The sequence below is a fragment of the Tachypleus tridentatus genome, chromosome 13 (genome assembly GCF_004210375.1).
Source record: "Tachypleus tridentatus isolate NWPU-2018 chromosome 13, ASM421037v1, whole genome shotgun sequence".
Classification (NCBI taxonomy): Eukaryota; Metazoa; Arthropoda; class Merostomata; order Xiphosura; family Limulidae; genus Tachypleus; species Tachypleus tridentatus.
Window position 1 is genome coordinate 241,978,937 of NC_134837.1, and position 14,140 is coordinate 241,993,076.

Consider the following 14,140-nt stretch of genomic DNA (forward strand, 5'->3'; position numbering starts at 1 on the left):
TTAATGTAATATTATGTTACTGTTAGTATGATAATAAATTAACTTCACAAGGGGTGGAATTTGTGGTAAACTGTTACTAGAACAGACTGGCTCAAGAAACAACCTATGTTGATCCTTGGCTCCATTTTCTTAAATATTTTCAGAAAACATAATGAGTTTTTAGAAAATCTAGTTAGAAGAATAGAAAATGAATTTCAGAAAAAAAAATGGATGATTATGATGTGCAATGTTGTATATTAGTTAAAACTGTAAAAAAAGAATACCGAGCTGATTAAGGTTGGATTATACAAATTTTATTTGATTAAAAACTTACAAGGCCTGTTTTATTTATATCTTGTAATTTATTTAACCTTGTATTCTTGAAAATAATGTTTCTTTCAAAATATTTGAATTATTAGTAACTGAAAAATTAGAATGTGTAAAAATATGTAAAAGAAGTATCTCAAACTCAATGGCCAATCTTATGGGAGTGTAATGTTTCATCTGTATATAATATGAAAAAGGTTTTAAGTTTTTCAGTTCCTTTTAGATACACATTTATATAAATATATGTAAAATATTTATTATCTAAAGTGTGAGAAATATGTACAAGAAAAAAAACTACATCTCAATCATAGACTGTAATATATAAGAAAATATGATTATTACTGTAAATCAAAGTAATATTGAATAAAATACTAAATTTTAACTAGTAGCATTAATCTCTTAATACATTTTGAAGTTTCATTCTTGTAACAAGAACCCACACAAACTGTTCCATTAGCTAGGATGTGTTGTTCACTCGGGCTTTATTGATGTATTTTCAGGAGATGAACTATTTGCCTCAGTACCACTGTTGAAATGCTGGAAAAAATGCCTTTTCTGTCATTTTTCTCAAATCATTCCATCTTCTGATACTTGTATTTTTGGCCTTTTCTAAAATTTTGTGAGTTAGGTGAAAAAGAAAACATTCTTAAAACATTCATTTTAAAGTTTAATGGATTGTAATTAATACATGATATAAAACTTTGACATATCAAGTATGTCATACTGACCTCATAAAAAGTCTGTGTTCCCTCCCTCTCCCACATGCATAAATTATGATCCAAGTGTACAATAGTACCATAGGTTTGAAATATAAGTAGTTAATTAAAGTGAGTAACAATATCAACAAAGTTTACAGTGTATTTCTTTCGCATTTTTTTTTAACTAATGCAAATTTTCAGAAATAATTTTACAACAAAAATGTAATTGAATTAAGTAGATGTGATAATTAATTAATGTTACATTATTTGATTTAAAATCTATGTTGTAAATGGGCCTGACATATCATACATAAAATTCACTTTCTCATGATTACATTACTAATATTTGTTAATGTGAAAAGTGTGTAGAGGTAAGATTACAGGTGTAAACTTCATTTTGTTTTGAAGAACATTTTTTGCTTTTATAAAGAGAACATAGGATTAAAATATTATTTGATGTGCCTGAACTTTAGCAATAAGACAATTTTCTAGTGAATACTTTTGTTACCAGTAGGTGCCACTGTTATCATTTTAACATATCCTTTTGTAGGTAGCAGTAGTAGTAGTGGCAGCTTTGATGTACAAAAAGCGAGTTTATTTTTATACAAAAGTATGTAGAAGCAGCAGCAAAGACTGAAAAACCTCATTGTTATGTACATGGAGGATACAGTATATTCAATTTTTGTAGTTGCTACCTTTAAAAAACTGTTAGTATTGATGATCTATGATTCCTTGAAAACATACGTTTAAACTCAAGCAGCCAAGTAATTCTTCTAAACCAATTGTATTCATCTTTCCAAAAAATTCAGTTACTTTCTGTGTTTCATACCTTTATATTTTAATTTATATTAAAGAGATGATCTTTGTGTTTTCTAATAACTTAGATTTTACTGTCTAAATGATTTATTTAAGATGGTTTGTTTTTTATTTTCTTTTGCTTTTTAACTCTTTAATTTGATTTTGATGGGTATTGTAGATAATTTTATCTTTTGAAGTAAACTACAATTTTGATTTGTGTAATAACACGTTTGCATTCTGTAAGCATAGACAAAAATAATTTAATGTAGTTAATATGGCAGTTTTATTAAGAAAGATGAACATAAGTCAGCAGTTTAGTAGATTTTAGTTAACAATTTAGAAATTCAAGTTTCAGGTAAAGGAAATCTAAGAGGTTTTTATCATGATCATATTACACATTTCAATAGTTATATAAATACTCCTATTTCCATCATGGTCTGACTTTACAAGTGTATACAATGTCTTTACTTGATCTATATTCCAGTTCTTGTTGATCTTGAGGTACATATTGTTCATGTTATATTATTTGTATTATTATTATTATTATGTTTGTTGCTATATAAATAAAGTTGCAGTTTAATTACAAATACACACTTAAGTGAAAGGTGTAAACAAGGGTAATTTATTCATAGACTCTAAGTTTAGTATCACATGAAGTTGTAGAAAATGTATTTGCATTTCTTGGAAAAATTTAAAACAGCTTTCATCTCTACTAGTTATCAGTTTTGTTTTCAGCACTTATTTCTTCTAAATAAAGTGTTATAATAATTAAAGACTGTTCTTAATTGTTTTATCTTGGATACAAATTTATGTAGATGTAAGAAAAATTATTATTGTTTCAGAAAAATAACACAAAAAAAATATTTTGTTTGTGTTCAGTAAGTATTCATTGTTTAACATGAATTATTGTATCCATAATACTAATACATATTTTGCATTAGAAGTATACTTGTAATTGAGAAATAATAACTATTTTGGATTCCCAATCTTTTATATTATTATTATAATAAATGCAGATAAATTAAAATATTTTCTGGCATATTAGAATGTTAAAACTTTGTAATTAAAAACTATTATTATAGAACTTTTTGTGTAAGGTGGCTGCATGATGCTACCTCACAGGGCTTCTATGTTGCCTTCATATATGTATTACAACCTTTGCAGAAGTTTTAATGGTTCTACATTCCTCCATATATGGAATGGAAGAGAGACTGACAAGGAAATCTGGGAGTTCACACTTTAGCTCCGCCTTCTCCCTGTGAGCCACCCATTCGTATTATCAATTGGATGGTAGAGTCTCTGTTTATCATAACTCCAGTCTTTGGTATACTGCAGCGTATCAGGAGTCTATACATTTTTCTTTTCTGAGTTGGAGGAGACTAGTTTGTTGTTTTTTTTCTTGTCAAAGTGCAGCCTGTGTTGGATATCTTTCCAGCCAGCTAGCGATCTCCCACTCAGAGGAAGGAGTTGAGATTTTTCTAATGCCTGCTAGGAAATTTTTTATTCTGATTAAGGGAAGGTTTCTGAAGGAATAAGACTACATGTGCGCATGCGACATGATTGCAAGAAGTGCTTAGTCAAGGAGCTTTGAAAGAGGTGACCTTGGGCTTTTGATGGTGGGGCATTTGGAAGAGGCACAGCTCCACACCTGTTTTTTTTGCTCACCTTAACCCTTTCCTGTTCAGCAAATGTTTTATCGGTAAGGTAGGTTTTTATCATTGTACTTGCATCTTTAGTGTTGCCTAGTAAGGCAAGATGGACGCTCAGGCCTTAAGCCGTTCGTACATGAAGTGTTTGGGTGTTTCAGCATTACCCAGACACAAATCAGATTCTTGTATTTAAGGAGAACTCGTGGATCAACTTATTGTGTATGTGTACTTATTGTAGCTGTTGACAATCGTGTCAACATAACTGCACAAAATACTTGTTTTATAAACTTACATAACTTCAAGAAGGTTGGAAAAATTAGAATTTTATAATCTTCGGAAAAAGTTATTCTGATAATTCATTATAGAGCTTTCAGGTTTAAGATTCTTAAGATGGAAAATAAATGTAACTTTTCAGTTTCAATCTCTTAAAGCTGTGATTTGTAGCTTGAATACGATTAGAATTATTCGTCGGAAAATTATTTAATATTTTATTATTTTACGGTTTTATAACATTGGAATTTGGGATCACATTAGAAAAGGTAAAAGTTTTGGTTGTACTATGAGGGGTAGGTTAGAGGTGAATAATGAAAAGTTTCAAGATGTCGGCCTTGGCCACCTCCTCAGTTCCCTCTTGATAGTTCTGTGGACCCTGTGCTAGAACTGGCTAGATACCGTCACAAGTGCTGATTGGTTCTTAGATATTTGAACTCGTGGCATTGTCCACTGCACATGTATGAACTAAATTTGTGAAGAGGAATGGTGTACTTGTGTCAGACTGTTCTTTGAGATCTTGTGGTGGTACATGTGTCTTACAAGAAGTTTGTTAGTAGTAACATACCATTAATCTTCATAGCTATACGTGTTTTTTCACCTCACATCGCATATTCTTAAAGACAGCCTTGGTCGGTTTACAGAGATTGTTATGCGAGTTCCATCTTACTGAATTTCCCTGATAATGTTATCACATTTTATTAGATTATTCAATTTAAGAATAATTGTTAGCATAGACCAGTTAAATTTCTGTATTTAATACATTTGTATTGTTCATGTGATAGCATTGCAGTTATATGTGATATGACCTATGGATATGTAAATATAATTTTGTTGGTTGTAGTGCATCAGCTGACTAAAGTGGGAAGTAATTTGGTATTAAAAGTTTGTTATGAATAGAACTTTCCTGTATCCAAACATTCCGTTTCTTTGCTCTCACTTAGTAACTGTTGGTAAGTTCTAAATATTTTACTTTCTTTAAACTGTAAGTAGTAATTAAAAATTGTTTTAAATGTGATAAGTGTGTGTTTTAATATTTGTTTTACGTTATCTGTAACGTGCAGTTTCACAAGGCAGAAGTGCCTTATAAATTTGTTTCAGCAAAGAACTGCAAGGGTTGTTTTATATTGGTTATTGTAAGTTTAATGTAACGAGTTGGTAAAATGTATACATTCTGAGTCAATTCACTAATGGGGATTTGTAAGTATGGTTTATGAGAGGTTATGCTGTTACATTTTGTATATTACAGGTTTCTTCATGAAACTTTTTATTCAGTACCGTCGTCTGTTTGTTCAAACCTTACTGTAGACACTCCAACATTATTTTTTGTACAACAGCATATAGAAAGCAGGTTTTAAGGCACATGCACAAATGCAAATAACATACTGGAAACTTCTGCTATTATGGGATGCGTAATACAGCCGGCATTTCTACACAGAAAGCTGGTATCAGTCTGCCATTATCATTCCTTTGAGAAGAAAGTAAAGGCAGCTGTAATCTTTGCCAGAACTAAAAACTGTTTCTCTTTTACTTGCATTTTAACTGTCATTTTACTCTTGTTATTATAACTTGATAAAATGATGGTTACTATACAAATACTAGGGTCGTGTTACTCTGCTAAGTTGCAAATAACTTGTATTAAAGTGTACTGTGTGTTTGCTTTTGTTCTGTTATCGTAATTTGGTAAGTTTTAATGCCATTTGTATTTTCTATTTTGTTACAGTAATTTATCTTTCATAGTTTTATGCCACAGTTAAATTATAATTAATATTTAGTAGTTTTTAAATTTGATTATAACAGATAAAGAAATAATATTTCTTGACAATTATAGTACAATAATAGATGAATCTGAGATTTGAGGTTTGTTTTATTGCAATATATTTCATACTATTTAATAATATTCTAGAACTTGATAAATTATTTATACATTGTATAGACTTGTTTTGCTTGTATTATATCATCTACAAATGTAATTCCTTGTCGGTATAAAGTACTATTTTTTTGTCAAAATCTAGGAGTAATTTGATTAAAGGAGAGAACACTTAATGAGAACTTGAATTGGCTCTCTCTGGCAAGTGTGAACTGAAACTAAGTAGTTATTTTTATTCTACAGATTTTTTGCACTTAAATATAAATTAAATACCATTGAAATAAGTAACATACTTAAAAGCTAAATCAAACAAGTACATAAAATTATGGGAACATAAATCTATTTGATCATTTGAAGTCACCTGTTGATGTTACAAAACTGTAGTCATTTACTGAATTTAGTCCTTGACTTTGATATGTGTACAACATATTTGCAGATGTTTCAAATAATTTTACAGCATACATCACAGAATCAGGCAGGTTATTGCACAGGTTTTTTCTTTCTCACAGGTAAATTATTATCCTCCCCCAATACATCTTAGACTCACAAATCTTAAATTTTAAACGTTTGATATTCAAGTTTGAATTGTTGCTTATTTATTCCACCAGTCAGACAAGCATCCTTCAAACAGTTTATCCAATCTCCTAAAATTTTTAAAACCTTTCATTTTAGGCTCCAGATAAATTCCATTATATTACTCCCTCTTCGTAGCCCAGTTATTTTGTTGAAATATTAATAGTCAATGCTACAATTTTTTTCTCAAGAAAAGAGGTATTTAAAGAATGCAATATTTTCAGTTTTTCAACTTTATTATCAGAACAAAATATTGTATGATACACTTTCTCTTGGACACAATAAGCTATAGTGGAGTTGCTTTGGAGTGACTTCCCATTGTTAATGACTCAAATAACGTTGTTTATGCTGAATTCTATAAAACCATATCATTTCTAAAAAAAAAGATCAATATTTCTGAATTATTTCGACAGAATTTTGGTATTTTTTATAGTGATTAGACATTTAAGAACCAATCTTAGTACATAATCATTCAGGTGTGTAGAGCTTATAAAAAGTAACAAGGTGATGTTACAATACATTTTCATTCTGTATTCATTAATTATTAAATAATTGTGACTCATACTACAATGCACATTGTTTTGTGTTGACAAAAAACATTGGTGATTCATGCCTTAATGCCTTGTTAACATGTATGGAATAGACAAATATTAGTGATTCATGATGCAATATATTTAATACTTTACTATTAAGATGAACAAAGGCATGCACACCTTTGCTGTAAATAACCATAACTCATTTCTCAGTGAAATGCTATTCTGTATTTATTATACAAATGGTGATGACTCATAACCACATTCTTGTGCTGTTCTCTGCTAACAGACAAATAGCCATGACTCATGCTACAAAGTCATGCTATCAGTTGGACAAATAAAACTTGTATAATAGTGCTACATTATTCCATAATAATTTGACAAAGAATGCATTTCCATAGCAATGGCATACATGTTCATGTTGTTGTTTTGAATATAGTCCATGGCACCTTCTACTGACTTTACAAAATAGTTGCCAGTAGAGGTGGTGCTGTTCTTCTGCAGCAATTGGAGAAACATCTATGATACTTTTAAGATTAATTATACAAGATAGTATTTGTATAGTGATTACAAAAATCAGTGTTGTCCTGAAGTAAAAATGTGAGCTGAAATGGAAGTAAGGGAATTTTTGTTTCAATAACACAAGAAGTTTCTGTGCAATAAAAGTAAATAATGTTTGTTTTGGGTTCAAAACCTTTGCGTTCTTTGTCATGGTGAGTTTCAAATAATCGTAATGATGTTTATAGATTTACCTATTTAGTCTGAAAGTTATCTTTTCGGAAGATCAGTTCTACTATTTTGTAAATAGGAAGATTATTTTTAATTACCTGTGGTGCTAGTGCATTAGATCTGCACGTGACATATTAATGATGTCATATCTACACCTTAAGAATGGAGAAAAATAAAGTTCTCTGTGATGGCAAACAGAGGCAAAATTGGAAAATTGTGACTCCTATTTCAAATCTACATGCACACAAAATAAACATTTCACAAAGTTGGGGGTTGCATATCACATAATAAATATGTTTTTCCAGTATCATATATATAAACAAGAGTTCCATTATAGTATGATGTTTGAGACAGAGGATGAATTGTTTCTTTTTTTATCCCTTTTGATACTCCCCTTTATTTGCATTTGCTAAATATGATTTGTTTCTATGCTTTTAACCAATAACTATAATTTGGGAAGACAGTTCACAAACAAAAAGAGGATGGGGTCTCTTCTAAGACCAGGAAGACTGGGCAACACTGAAATGAACATTTTTAATCATGCTTCAGAGTGCTGCAATAACATATGAATAAGATAAATCAATGATTCTTTGCAAAAATGTTATCTGGGATAATTAGACCAATTTAGTTATTGTTTCAAAATCATGTTATGCAATAATTGTTTAATAAAATACTAAAGTTGCCCTCAGTACACTTATATTTAAAAAATGTTACTTATAGCTACATGCATTTTGTTAGCTAATGTACTGTTGTAAAGAGAAAAGCATGTTTCATTATCAACATTTAAAGTAAGAGTTTTGTCCAGTTTTGAGTTCATTTTGTTTGTAGTGGTTTCAACCCTGTACCAGGATTTGCAAATTACTGACCTATCACTTAAAAGTAAAACTTGTCCAGACTGATTGGAGATTTTTTAAAATTTTATACTAAAGACATCATATTACCAGTGAACTGAAAAGTTTCTTGGAATAGTAATATTTTCAACTTAATAATAAGTAAAAAAACAAACAAAAAAATTGGGCTAAAGTGATTATATAGGTAGTCTTGATCTAGCAAAATAATCTCATAAATATCTAACCAGGATCTGATTTAGTAAGAATTTCAATTCTTGTTGAAGCTCTGACGTGTTCAATATTAGCTTCTTTATGTTAATAATCTTTGAATCTGTAAAACAGAAATAATTTTTTAATATGAATTCTTAAGTTTGCCAACATACCATATCAATATACTATGTAACATCTAGGTAAAATAAAAAATGGATTATTGTCTCATAAAAATTAGTTATTGTTCATCTTCAGGTTACTGTAACGTAGTTTTGTAAGTGTTTATTATTGTTATTATGATTTATGCTCCATACCAAGCAAAAGTGCTCATAATTATGAGAAAACAAAACATTTGAATTACACTATACCAAACACTTGTGAATTACAGATGTACTTGTGTGGGTTAATTTGTAAGTGACACACACTGCTCAGTATCAACTACAACTTTAATCCAATAGCTTTGTGAGAGGTCAAATGTAGCTTAAATACACCTTGAATAAAACCATGCTAGGAATCAGACAAAGTATAATTTGTTGATATTAGTTAAACTTTTAATTATCTTGGTGGATACAAGTATGCTTTGTAGAGTGAATTATAAACGATGTGTTTGTTTCATATTTTAAAACACTTCGATTAAAAGAAATAATCACGTTAATCTGTTCCCAAGATTTAAGTTTCAGTACCATTTTAATAAGGATTTTTAAGAACATCTCACTCTGATTCTTTTGATAAGAGATGGAATAACTAGTGGTTAGTAGTTTAATAACACTATCAGAACAGATTTATTGATTAGGTTTTTCTGTGTTTTTGTTTTATTTTTGCTCTCTTTCCCCCCCCCACCAGTTGGACAGCATATAAATATAAATTGGGAAATGTTGGTTTGTGTGTCTTTATTGGATACATCGACAATCTGCAGTATATGATATTAAATACGAATAAGAATGATTAACAGTATCTTGATACCCAAACTTGTAAGGAAAACAAGAGAGAAAAGGGATTGCGGAGAAGTAACTCCATGTGTCAGTCTTCTGTTACATGGGAACATAACTAAACATTTAATTTACTTTTGATATTTTATAACTAATGTGTCGAAACATCTAAAAAGGATACATTTAAAAAAGGAACGTCTAATCCTTATACATTATGATTAGGAGTACGAGTTCATTTCAAGCAATATCGGTTTGGATCTAAAATAAATACTGTTGTCGAAGCAGAAGTTTTGTATCGTTGAATTAACGAACTTACCAAAATTATTTACAAAGTACTGTTGAAAATTATTCTACATAATTTCTAAAGTAAGCGTGTGTAAAAAGTGACGCGCGCAACGATGCAGAATGTTACGTGTTAGTAGCAAACTGAATTATAATTCACAAACACGTTGAGTTAACTTCTTAAAGGGATACGTTATTCTGTTCATTATTTCACACGTATCGGCCAAATTTAGAAAAGGGAAATTGGGTTTTCTGCCTTTTGTATGACCTTGGGTGAGTTAAGTATAGTTTCCAATCTTTTTTTTTTTTTGTATTAAAACAAGTATAGAGTATTAAGAATGTTAAGCATACGTGCAAAAAATATCTGGAAAGGAATAGAAATTTCCGTTGATCACCTTTCACGTAACAAGTTGCTCTTGCTGCCAACAGTGGCCGTAATATACGAAATTTGTATAAGTGAAGACAGCATCCAAAGTACGTAATAAGTAGCTGAACGTGACTGTTCAGTCATGCTAATTACAGGAAGTTACAAGTTTAACTTGATGAAAATATAAATAACAATGTTACGTTCATGAAATTTTCTGTTGTTAGGTGAGGTGGTGAGATACTCGTTTTGTTTTTAAGCATTAACCACAGTTTACCTCAATAAAAGTGTATTAACAAAATTTTCAAGCATTAACTTATGTTCCATGTGGTTCACGTGTATAGATTCTGTTCAAAGCACGTAAAGTTAAGAAAATTAATCAGCAAACTTGTTACTCATAATCTGATTTCAGAAAATCCAATATCATTAATTTTATCCTCAGTTAGAAGTTAATAAATTAGTATATAAAATTTGAGACAATTTAAGTACATCTCAGAGTTGTTACGAAATGTGCATGTTTATGTGATGCATAGATTTTTCACACAGTTTTCGTCTTTAATAACGCTTTGTAAATTTATGGGTAAGTTTACGGAATTATGACGCTAAATTCCGATGTTTGTTTTTACACAGTGGACAGAACGCTGGTAACCCATTGTTAGCTTTGTGCAAAACAAAAAATACCTCATTTACCTACGTAAACTTAATAGAATAATAATAATATCGTAACTTATGAAAAAAATTTCTCTATGGTTCTTGAACCTCTTTGCTCAAAGCAGTTAAGCTCAAAGTTACTCACAAAATGTACGACATATATTTTGATTTAAAACGTCTGAATGAATGTTTGTAAGGTTTGTATTTTGACTTGATTTAGTTTGGCCATATACATTTCGACAACCTTGAAAGAAAAGTCGATAGTGGTTATATGATACATGTTTAGATATTTGTAGTTATTTCCGTACGTTTCTTCTTACAGTACTTTCAGCAATTTTCAACTTGGATTTTGAACACCGAACTAAATTTATTTAGTAATTAACTTTTAAACATTTTTTAATTTACATATAGCATTTACTGTTAAACGGTTGCATGGATTAATGAACTTTTGTTAGTGAATACTTCAAGATGCTGGCTCAGATTTAATTTAAACCTACGGTTTAGTGAACACAGGAACTAGTAATGTGATAAGAAATTGTAACTTAAAGTTACGAGTATATTTTAAACTTCTTTTAAATCGAAAGAAAAAATGGCTTTCCAACTGTTTCGAATGATAATAAAACGAAGTTACGTTTTAGGTCCCGATTAAAACTCCAGTTTATTTGTACAATCGACGGTATATTATAGGTTTTATGTGTGTGTGTGAATTAAGAATGATAAACAAAACGTAGTCGAATTTCCAGAACCATAAAAAATATACGTATTTGAAAAGTGTTTTTTAATACCGCTAAAGAGGTACTTCAGTGTCCATGATCTTGGCTTGTCTGTCATTAAATTTCAAGAAGTCTTTGTACACTTGACCATTCTCAGTTATTTGCAAATTTAACTTTTAATCCTTACTGTTACGTTATTTAGTTCACTGCTATTGATGCTTAACTCCCAGAAGTCTTAGGCTTTATCCATCTTGATTATGCAGTTATTAACTTACACATTGTATAATCTAAAGACGCTTTGGACGGTTTCTCATTTTGATGTTGAGTAATAATTGGGTCAAACCCATGCTTGTTTAAGCTTCATGGCAGCCATGTACACTTCCTAATTTTTTGTTGATGAGTATTATTTAGTTAACAGTTTTTCACGACATTACAACTTTATTAGGTAGGTATATATGACTTCAGACTTCAAGGTTACAGTGTGCAAGTGTGTAACATAACCGTGTTTAGTAGTCTGTTCGGTCTAATATTTCCTCGTTTCCTATTGATCTGTGGCGTCATTCTCGCTAAGTGTTGAATGTAGACGTCATTCGTTAAGCAAACAATTCTAAAAGTGGTTAAGTAATTCATGTTCAAGGAAAAAGTGGATGTTCTGTGGAACATCACATAATTTACACATAAAACTGTTTTCAAAGAAATCTAAGCCTTCTTCGTATGTAATGATTGTATTAATAGTGAAAGATTAAGTTCTGGTTTCTTTTGAAATACAGTAGTATGATGACACGTATTTCCGTGTATACGACGCTTCTAATTCCTTAAATTCGATTTGTAATAACTTGTATCTAAACCATGTTATGACAGCCATACCTAGCATGCTTTTTGTATTATTCAGGTGTGTGGCGCTAGTTATGCTTATAGTCAGTTTAAGCCTACTTGCGCTATATATATTTTTCCATATATTAACCTAACTTGTATTAATACGTATCATTTCAAAGCTCAGAGCTAAGTAGAAAATGTTAAATTTAGTTTTGAAAGAGTTAAAATGAATGAAAATTTATTATACAAACTAAAAGGTGGTTTGTGTAAATAACCAAAAATTATATAAACACGGAAAGTCTATCGAAAGTTTCATAATTCTTTATATTTGTAGGCTGCGATTATATATGTGTATAAAAAGACGCATTTTTAATGTCATCCCAGTAAAAACGATAAAAAATTGCATTTGGTAAAAAAATGACCACAAAATAATATTGCATTTTTAATGGAGAAAATACACAGCAGCAAAAACATGTACATGGAGTTATCGCGTATCTTTGTACCCTATGTATCCTGGTTAAAAACACATGAAAACTTGTATGTTAAACTAATATTAGTTATATCGTGCTATTCCTTTTGTTATATTGTATTTAAGAATAGTGGGCATACTGTATAGTGTTGCCATGAGTAACGCCTGCAAAACAGTATCTTCTCTTCTCATCAGTAGTTCAGCAGTCTGTAGGCTTATAACACCAAGTACTGAATTTCAATACCCGTGGTGGGCAGGAAGGACACAGCTAATTTTGTAGCTTTGCGCATAACGGCAAACGTTTTGTTCAAATGAACTGTAAGATTCTGTGTTCATAATTTTTAAAAAATCAGATTCCGATAACCATGATGGGCTTAATGCAGATAGCCCATTTTGTAGCTTTTTACTCTACAACAAACAAAAAAAATTCTGTCTTTTTACTTTTTATCATGAACTTACTTTACGTGTATGTGTGCTCTTGATTATCCAATCTCGAATTTAATTTTCATGTATCAACGAAAATAAAGAAGTTGATAAAGATCAACTATAGATGGCGTTAATTTACGAGTAATTGTTTTTTCAACATAACTACTTTAACCATCTTCTATTACAAGAGTTAGTCCACACCGGATTTGGTGGGGTAGGATTTTTTTTTTTTTTTTGCTTGTTTGTTTTTTCAGAATTGGCGAAAAGTTTAAATTAAATATTTTAACATTGCTGGTGACTTACAATACTCTAATTTTACACTTGTCTGCTTGTATTTACTAAATGTGTTTGGTAATACTTGATTAGAACAAGTAAGAAGTTCTTTGCTTCAATAACTAATTGATAATTTATGTTGTATTTATTATTACTTAAATTAATGAATTATCATGTTTTGACGTAAAGTTCCGACGCTACATATAAAGTTACGCAACCCACAAACTTTGTTAAAATCAAGCACTTTCAACACTGTATTAATGCTAATTAATTATTTTAAAACTTTTATTTTTTCTTTTGGTGTGTATGTTTTATATCTTTTTCCTGATTATTCTTGTAAGGCAAGAAAATCGCAGTTGCAACAGTGCGATAAGAGAGACAGTTAATTCACTGACTCATTTTACCAGACTGTTAAAAGTTTTCATAAGTACATATCAATGTCTTTATGTTATCAAACGATATATTTACTTAACTCAGAATGTATTAATAGTGCACATACGTCGAAAGTAAAAAGACATTTTACAAGTTTAAAATACTCTTAGTAGAAATTACACCAAATCTTAGTCTGTGTGAGCAATTCGTGTATTTTGCATAAAATTTCACTTAACCGTGTATTGTCTTTTGTATTATTAACTTCCTCCTGCACCGTTTTCCTGTTTGTAAAATAAACTGTTGCCCCCTACATAGGAATTTCTCAGACTGCGTGGCACGTGCAACTTCCTGTCTCCAAGTTTTAATTGGCATTTGTCTC

General features: G+C 30.2%; 2 long non-coding RNA genes across 21 annotated transcripts in view; one reads left to right on the forward strand and one right to left on the reverse strand.

Annotated features, from left to right (window-relative positions):
• LOC143236702 (uncharacterized) overlaps positions 1–14,140 on the forward strand; it is a 326,353-nt gene that overhangs the window by 256,895 nt on the left and 55,318 nt on the right. For 2 of the 20 annotated variants that reach the window (XR_013019686.1, XR_013019689.1), the window contains one exon: positions 807–2,652. The exons of 13 other annotated variants lie outside the window; for them this stretch is intronic. This is a non-coding gene — a long non-coding RNA (uncharacterized LOC143236702). 5 more of the 20 variants (XR_013019682.1, XR_013019675.1, XR_013019664.1 and 2 more) reach the window with 5 other exon arrangements.
• The window catches only part of LOC143236706 (uncharacterized), a 55,394-nt gene continuing 41,948 nt past the window's right edge, over positions 695–14,140 (reverse strand). Inside the window, exon 5 of the long non-coding RNA XR_013019715.1 lies at positions 695–915. This is a non-coding gene — a long non-coding RNA (uncharacterized LOC143236706). The remainder of the gene's footprint in view (positions 916–14,140) is intronic.